The sequence below is a fragment of the Cibotium barometz genome, chromosome 38, assembly GCF_041138505.1.
Source record: "Cibotium barometz isolate CiBa-2024 chromosome 38, ASM4113850v1, whole genome shotgun sequence".
NCBI classification, from domain to species: domain Eukaryota; kingdom Viridiplantae; phylum Streptophyta; class Polypodiopsida; order Cyatheales; family Cibotiaceae; genus Cibotium; species Cibotium barometz.
This window is the reverse complement of record NC_141083.1, coordinates 42083452-42092607: the sequence shown is the minus strand read 5'-3', so window position 1 is coordinate 42092607 and position 9156 is coordinate 42083452. Positions and strand designations below refer to the sequence as shown.

The following is a 9156-nucleotide window of genomic DNA, read 5'->3' as shown; positions in this document are numbered from 1 at the left end:
GGAGGTATCTCACTTGGTTGGGAATAAAATCATACCATTTTAAGTTGAAGGGGAAACAAAATCCGATATTACGAGAATGCTCCACAAAGAGTATATCCTAACCAAGTGGAAGAAGAACTAGATCAAGTTATGCTAGTAGTAATTGCAGATGGCCTTGTTGTCAACCTCCTGGGAACTCTCTATGTATGGTGATCAGCCACCAATTGTTGTGCCCTTATGTAGATGCATCAACAACACAAAGAAGAGGAACAAAGAGTAGATCATGACCAAGTGGAAAAGGAACAGAGTAGATCATGACCAAGAGGAAGAGGAACTAGATCAAGTTGTGCCAACAGTAATTGTAGATGGTCTTGTTGTCGACCTCTCTATGTATGGTGAGATCATCAATTATTGTGCCCTTATGTAGATGCATAAACAACACAAATGTGTGACCTTTGAGAGGAACTAGATCAAGTTGTGCCAATAGTAGTAATTGCAAATGGTCTTATTGTTGTTGACCTCTTGAGAGGCTCTTTATAATGGTGATCAGCCAATTGTTGTGCCCTTTTGTAGATGCATCAACAACACAAAGGTGCAACCTTTGAGACAAGATCTCAATGATCTCAAGGTAGCTTTAATAGAAGAGGGTTATTTGAAAGAAAAAGTGATCCTCAGTCTATTAGTAACTTTATCAAATGGTTCTTCGATAGTTATGATACTTATTTGGTCATTCCATATTCTAATAATGTGGTGTTCTCTATTGGATGATGAGGCACATGATGGATGATACAATACTACTATTTTGCCCTATAAGACTCTATTTTACTCTAGTTGATACGTTACTTTTTGATGAGGCAATGTCCTCTAGGTAGATACATGGCTCTTTAGTTATGATATTGGTTTGGTCATTCCATATTTTGATGAGATGGTGTCTCTAGTGATGATGAGGCACAATATAGTAGATAAAAAGGTGAATACTAGATGGTTCTTCTTTATGTGTCTATCCTTTTTACAATAGTTAATACATTGCTTTTTGATGAGGCAGTGTCCTCTAGTAGATACATTACTCTTTATGTACAATACCTATTGGGTCATTCAATATTTTTAAATTGGGTGGTTTTCTCTTGTGGATTCAATGACTACTCTTGTTGATTACTTTTGCTACTAGGAAAGAGACTATGTTATCATGAATGACTTATTTTCAATCAAATAGCTAAGTTTCCACACTACTTTAATTGTTTTCTATTTAATTGTTTTGGGAAAGAAACGTATGATTACTTTCGAGACAACCTATAATAGTCCTCTAGTGGATTGGACTATCACTAATGTTGATTGCATTAGCTACTAGGAAAGAGACTATGTCATCATGAATGGCTGATTTTCAATCAGCCATTCACTAGTTTAATTATTTTATCTTTAATAACTAGGTTACCACACCTATTTGGTGGAAACCTAGTTTGATAGTTTTGTGTTGAATAACTAGGTTGCCACAACTTGCAATCTTTTATAAGTGGTATGGTTAGATAGTTTTGTGGCAAAACCATATCATCTTGCTCTCTTGTACGATGTTATTATGTGTTACCATGTTAACACTTACCACAGACCTCTATGGCATTGATGCCGGCCACCGTATCATTTTCACCACCTTTGGGCCACAGGCACCGGAATGGCCGAAATTCACTTGAAAACCATGTATTGTATATTTTACGTGTGTGCTCAGCATTAAAGGCTCTTCTAGTGGTCCAAGGGCATTATGAAGGTAACATAAGCATTTGGGTCCCTAAAGTCACACCATCATTTCCCCCAACCTCATTAGTTAGCCACAACAAAAAGAACCAACGAGAAATGGTAGTGTCCCAAAGCTACCATGTATTGTATATTTTACGTGTGTGCTCAGCATTAAAGGCTCTTCTAGTGGTCCAAGGGTATTATGAAGGTAACATAAGCATTTGGGTCCCTAAAGTCACACCATCATTTCCCCCAACCTCATTAGTTAGCCACAACAAAAGAACCAACGAGAAATGGTAGTGTCCCAAAGCTACCAACACCACAAAAACACACTGTGCAACACTAGCAAAGTGTAAGGCGAAATTTGACCAATTCATGAAGCCCCACAACCGTAAGGATTTTTGGAGGGCCATCGACGTAAAGGACCTGACCACCATCACACAACTAGAACAACACATTACAAAGCTGAAGGCTTGCCTTTGCAAAATAGAGAGGAAGATGGATAGCCTGATGGATGTGGCTTATGGCCTCCTCAAGCACCGGACCTTGCAACTCGACCTCCTCCAACACAACATCTTCATCGATGAGGAGATTCCCACCACCTTTTCCACCATCCTTTCCAAAGTCTCCCACACCACCCTCGCCTTGCTCTTCTTACAGAACACGATCTCCTTCCTGAGCCCTCCACCGTCTTATGTTTCCCTCACCACATCCTTTGCCCAAACCTTTAGTCTTGAACCGTGTCCCCAACTTTTTTGACCACTTAGATAAGGGTGGATACATCGAGCTCTTTGTTCCTATGAGCTCTGTCCATACCCCACCTCGATGGATATCATTAGCCAGAAGGGAAATTCAGTGGAGGATGCACACACACTACCATCTCACTGTGTGGATGAGGCCTACTGCCATCTCACCCCAGAGAAAAACAATGACTACATGCCCATCGGCATCCTCATCTTATACCATAGAATTTGGAAGCAGCATAGCAGAGCTGTGGCTTATAAGCACCAACAAATGCCACATGTTCTTAACACTGTGCATGTGGCCTACCCCCCACCAGGACACGGATGACAAATACAGGGAGGTGTAAGCATTTTATTAATCCATGCCAAGGACAAGGATGATGATGATGATGTCCGTAGAGCAAGGACATCTCCAAAGAAGACCCCCCAACTGGCTCAGCGGGATAAGGATGATGATGATGCATCCGCAAATGACATCTCCGAAGAAGACCCCCCAACAGGTTCAACAATGGCTAGAGGCGGTGGCCCTAGTGAAGTTTCCCATGGCCCTTCAACCTCAGGTCCATCTTCAATTCCACATGACTCAAATGCTTCCGCCAAGGGCAAGGAAAAGGAACATGCCTCAACCTCCCTTTCCCTAGATCAGTCCTCAGCATCAACTCCCCCTCTTGTCACCTACCACTCCTCCTTGGATTACCCCCTTGCACTCCAATGCCACACACACCCCTCTCAACATCAGCTCCCCTTCGTCGCCTTCACCTCACCACCTGCCTCCTCCTTAGATTACCCCCTGCATCTCCAACGCCTCCTACATCTAGGAAAAGGAACATGCCTCGACCTCCCTTTCCTTGGATCAGCCCTCCTTAACATCAGCTCCCCCTCTTGTCGCCTTCCCTCCTTAGATTATCCCCTACATCTCCAACGCTGCCCACACCCCTCTCGTCTCTCAAGCCACCCCCACCACTTACCTCTCTAGAGGACATCCTAAATGGACTCACCAAAGCCTTAACCCTTGCGTCTCTCAAGCCACCCCCACCACTTACCTCTCTAGAGGACATCCTAAAATGGACTCACCAAAGCCTTAACTATGCCGACGGATCACACCCCTCTCCCATCACATGTCTTAGAAGAAGGTGAGATCCCACCACCCCCATCAAGAACAGTAGATGTACCCGTGACCGCACCTTTAAGGGGATTGACATTGACCGAGCTCTCCGGATCACAGAACAACAACGAGAAGCACCCCATTCCTACCTCGATATCATGGGCACCCCGACCCTACCCCAATACCAATAGGTTCACTCGTCGCTACGAGCTATGTAGCCTCAATTGAACTCTCTTTTTCGTTGTAATGTACAAAGTTGTGTGAGTATGTGGCGACACTTGGTGCAAATCCAAGCAACTTACACCACCACATCCACCCTCTAGAGTCTAGGACCTAGGTCACAATTCAAAGAGGGGGCAGACATCACGGCGTATTTTATGTAGTAAGGGGGTGTCTCTTGTGGATGTATGGCAAATATCTATCATAAGCCGCTCATGTGAGACTTCCGAACACAATGCATGCACCGGTTCCATGACCTCATACCAGGCTTCTTCCCTGTGGATCATTGTTGAGATTGGCATCTTTGCTTACTCACTCTTAGGGTGATCCTTCTTCCTATTGAATTTGCTCACTGTTTATCAAGTCAAATGTGATTAAATGTATGATAAATTGTCTTGCTTCAGTTGGGACTAATTTTTATCAAACACTTGGTGACAGTGTTAAGTAATGTAACCTATCCAAAATGGATTAAGCACCACAATTAGAGTCAAGATCTGTAAGTTTATGTACAATAAAGACAATACAAGAAATACAGTTCCTACCCCCCTGGCCCTATGAATTTCCCTGTTCTCCAAGTTGTAGGCCCCTCTCTACATCAGACCCAATGGGATTTCCTCTTCCACCCTCATTTACTGTGTCATTGCCACTTCTGTTTCTTCTCTTGCATAGCGTGAGATTGAAGCGCATCAAAGGCTTTTCAGGCACAGGAATGAACTTTCCTACCAAGCCAAGTGGCCAACTAAGACACCCTATCACTATGCTTATAACCCAAAAGTGCCAGCTGAGCTTGACAGTTGAAGCAAACCTATTTAGGAACTCCACAATTATCACCTGGAATACCATAGTAGCCGTGATAATGCCCAAAAAGAGCCCATTATTAAAAAGCCCCTTGAATATGTTTAGCTGCTCCGGCTTCCTGGCATTGACTTCGTTGAACAACTGGCAGAAAACAAATGCATTGAATATAATTGTGCTGTTAATGTCACCTGCATTGGCGCCCTTCAATCCCAATAGCTCCTTGCCTTTGAACTGTAGTGTGAGGAGCACTATTATTTGGTAGACAGCCTGCACAAGGAGGTTCCTCACCATAATGTTGGTGATGAGAGGCTCTGTTCGACCTACTGGTGGCCTGTGCAGAAGCTCATCTGTAGGTGGTTCAGTGGCCAGGGCTAGGGCACCGAGAGTGTCCATGATAAGGTTAACCCAAAGCAGCTGGACAGCAGTTAAGGGGACATCTCCGGATGAGACTGCAGCTACAAAGTTGATGGTGAGAGCTGCTGCGTTGACAGTTAGCTGAAACTGGATGAACTTCTGAATGTTGACGTATATCGAGCGGCCCCAACGCACCACTTTGACCACAGTTGCAAAATTATCATCCAATATGATTATGTCAGAGCTCTCCTTGGCAACTTCAGTTCCTTGAATGCCCATAGCCAAGCCAATATCAGCTTCATGAAGTGCAGGTGCATCATTGGTCCCATCACCGGTAACTGCGACAACCTCACCCATTTTTCTCAAGGTGCTCACCATCAAAAGCTTGTCACAAGGTAAACAGCGTGCCATTACGCTTATTGAAGGCACTGCTTGTATTCTCTCCTCGTCGGAATAATTTCTGAATGTGGATCCTTCAATGGCAATGCCTCCCTGAAGAATACCACATTCGGTGGCAATAGCTTTGGCTGTTACAATATTGTCGCCAGTAAGCATACGTACCTTTACACCAGCTGCTTGGCACTTCTGCACAGCTTCTTGAACACCAGGCCTGCAGGGATCCTTAATTCCAACTATTGCAATCAGAGTTAAGTGTCCTTCTGGAATTTTCCAGACTTCTAATTGTTCTCCACTTGGCACGTCCTCATCATTCAGCTCCTTGTAGCCAAATGCTATGCACCGTAAGCTTTGAGCAGCCATTGCCTCTATGACACTAATCAATTCTTTCCTCTTTGTTGCAGTAATGAGAAGTTTTGAATCATCTGCACCCAACATCATGTCACTTTCTCCAAGCACTATCTCTGCAGCTCCTTTCCAATGAACATGCACCTTTTTACTTTCTTCAACTCTTACAGCTACTCCAGTCCTCTTTTTGATGGAGTTGAATGCTTCCACTTGTAAAATCTTAGAGAGGGACCTCACCCGATTGAAGTCCATGCCCATCCTCAGTCCCCACACCAGCACTGCTTTCTCAGTAGGGGAGCCCATCACCTCCTCTACTACCTCTCTCTCTCCTCCTCCTGCAAGAACAAACACACTGGCGCTGCTGTTCTGTGCGATACCCTCAAGGAGCAAATTGAACAAGTTTCTTGGAATGCTGTCCAATTGATCCTGCAACTGTTCAGCATCTTTGAGTTCATCGGCTATCCAAGCCTTCACTACAGTCATGATGTTCAGAGTAAGGGTGCCTGTTTTGTCAGTGCAGATAGTTGTAGCGCTACCCATGGTTTCACAGGCAGCCAATCTCCGTACAAGGGCTCTATCAGCCATCATCTTCTTCATTGCATATGCCAAAGACAAAGTAACAGCTAAAGGTAGCCCCTCTGGCACTGCTACCACCACAATTGTCACTGCAATTGCAAAGATGTCAACTACACTATTCACTGCGGTGCTGACTGAGGTGTGGTGGGCTCTAAACTTTCCTGACTCGTTCGACCCTTCCTTGTGTCCAGTAAAATAAAAGATAAATAGGATGAAAAACACAAGAAGTGCTACAGCCAGGCCAATCTGACCGACAAAAGTCGCAACACCATTCAGTCGCACCTGCAATGGAGTCTCTTCACCCGAATCCTCACCAAGCCGTAACATAAGTTGGCCCCATTCAGTATTCACGCCCACTCCTGTCACTAGCATTGTGCCAAAGCCGTCTGCCACCTTGCAACCTGACAGAAGATAGGGCATCTTATTGTTCACATGCACTGGCTCACTTTCTCCTGTCATACTTGATTCATCTAAACTCAAAGAGTACCCATCCACAAAAAGGCCATCTGCAGGTACTTGATCCCCTATGTTGAGAGATACCAAATCACCTACCACAAGGTCAAAGATAGACCTCTGCATTTTCCTCCCACCCCGGATCACATGGACTAGAATGTTCCTTTTCTCTTCATTCAGGGTTTGGAACTGTAAAGATTGCCTGTAATCACTAACGGATGTTACCAAAACCACAAGCATGACAGCAAATGCAATGCTGGTACCATCATACCAGCCTTCCTTGATGCCATGGCTTTTGATACCAAAACCAAGGGAGAGCAGTGCACATACGATCAAGATGATGAGGGTCGGGTCCCTGCAAGCATCGAAAACGAAGCTGAAAAAGCCTTTGGAGGGCTGTTGAGGGTAAGTGTTGGATCCAAATTCTTCCCTGTGCTTCTGGATGTGCTGAGGGTCATCATTGAGACCATTCTCCAAGCTGGTCTTCAGTATGTGAGCCACTCCTTGGACACCACCTAGCTTTTCAAGTGATTGAGAGTCGCGTTTTTGCACCACATTAGCCAGCTTTTTGGGCAAAGACGTAGACCTGATGAAGGATGCATTGCTGTCGAATGACAAAACCTGAGATCCCACCGACGGCGGGACAACATCTCTGTTGAGCGAAGAAACCACAGACTGTGGGGTATGACAATGAAGCAAAGAAGCCTTAGATCCAACCACCAGGGCATGACCGTTGGATGATGAAGCCCTAGACCCGTCGGGATGGGCATCTTCATTGATGATTCCTTGCTGGAAACGCCTCGCTGCTAGCATGGCCTGTGTAGTGGTTCGAATGCGTTGAAGCCGTTTGAGGCGTTGGGGGTCTGCTGTGTAGCGGAACCTACGAGTTGCATTGAGGGCCAAGGTAGCTTTCTTCCATCGCCGGAGGCTGGTAGAGGGGGGGTGCTTGGGAGGGATGTGGAAGGCATCATCCTCAGCATCATCATGATGGGGAGGAGGATGATCATCTGAGAGAGAGCTTCTTGAAGGAGCTTGGATGAGGAAAGCGGTTCTGGAAGAATGAAGATTGTCATCCTTGGTCAAAGGTGAGGATTGATTAGAGTGGAGGCGGTGACGATCATCTGGGAGGGACATTATAGGGCGGGAAAACAGCACTGGAGCAAAAAAGAAGCTCTGAAACCAGCGTCAATGCTCAAATAGGTACAGTTGCAAGGAGGTAATTATATCACATTATGTGAGCGCGTTACGCGTCAGAGGTTACTTGATACGCAAATGAAGCAGATACTGAATGCTTTCTTTAGCAGAAAAGTTGCTCCCCCTTTCTCTCTCTCTTTCGCTTTGCGTTACCCCGCCGCTACCCGGCCTTCCTTGACTGTCAAGGGAGGTGGAAGCTGCATAGAAGCCTCGCTCAAGAAAAAGGAAGCCGCCCACGCTCCTGCCCCTGGCGTAACGCCTACGGAGGCCACACCGGTCCCCACGCAGACCGAAACCCCCGCCCCGCTCCTCCTCCCACCTCCACCTTCAGCCATGGCTTCTGCTCCTCGCCCATCCCTCCGAACCACTGCTCTGATTTTAAGACTGCAGACTTCAGTGGGTTCGCACTCCGTGCTACCACTGCCTACAGCCTGCAAATTTTGGCCAAATTCTTGTTGGCTCTGCATCATCTTCTTCTTCTACGATAAGAGGGAAAGATTGCAAAATTAACAAGAGGCATCCTTATCTTTTGACTTGACCCTTGACGCAAGTCGCTATGGGAAGATAAAGGAGGAAGGTAGACTCCCGTGAGACACGCGCACACACTCACCCCACTCAAGCTTTTATATTCGTCAAGGTCGGTCACTACACTCCCGTGAGACGCTCACACACACACTCACGCACGTGAGACGGAACTTTCCCCCTCCCCCCTCTCTCACACGCAAGCACATCAAATGATTTAACTCATGAAAACCAACGCCATTTATGCATGCAAATCAAGATTCCTTGCATGAGACATATCACCATATAACACTTTCCACCTAGGGCCACCCACAATCCAAAGGGCCATTCCAGCCAGCACACATGTCACACAGACATGGCAATGTCAGTGCAAATTTGAAGCCTAATTTCAGCCTTCACAAGGCATCAGAGCCCTTAAAACTTTCTAGAGAAGGCCTCTTAGCGGCCACCGAAGTCTTTAAAATCTTTCTAATATTTTTCCTTATTTTTTAAACGAGTGGCCCCTTTCGACGAGTTGATTGCCCTTCTGCCTCTCGTTCTTTTTATATAAAAAATTAAAACAAAATAAAAAACATTTCTCTTTCCCCTCTCTTCGTCTCTCTTTTCCTTCTCCTCTCTTTTTTCCTCCTTAAAAAAGCCTCATTAATAAAACAAAATATTTTTTTTGTAAAAAATCCCTCCCTCTCTCTCTCTCTCTCTCTCTCTCTCTCTCTCTCTCTCTCTCTCTCTCTCTCTCTCTTT

General features: G+C 45.4%; 1 pseudogene across 1 annotated transcript; it reads right to left on the bottom strand.

The window, feature by feature from the left end:
* Positions 1–4255: 4255 nt before the first annotated feature.
* Positions 4256–8488, bottom strand: LOC147616733 (calcium-transporting ATPase 8, plasma membrane-type pseudogene; annotated as a pseudogene). The gene has a single exon (XR_015262545.1). The product of XR_015262545.1 is annotated as a calcium-transporting ATPase 8, plasma membrane-type pseudogene (transcript).
* Positions 8489–9156: the final 668 nt, after the last annotated feature.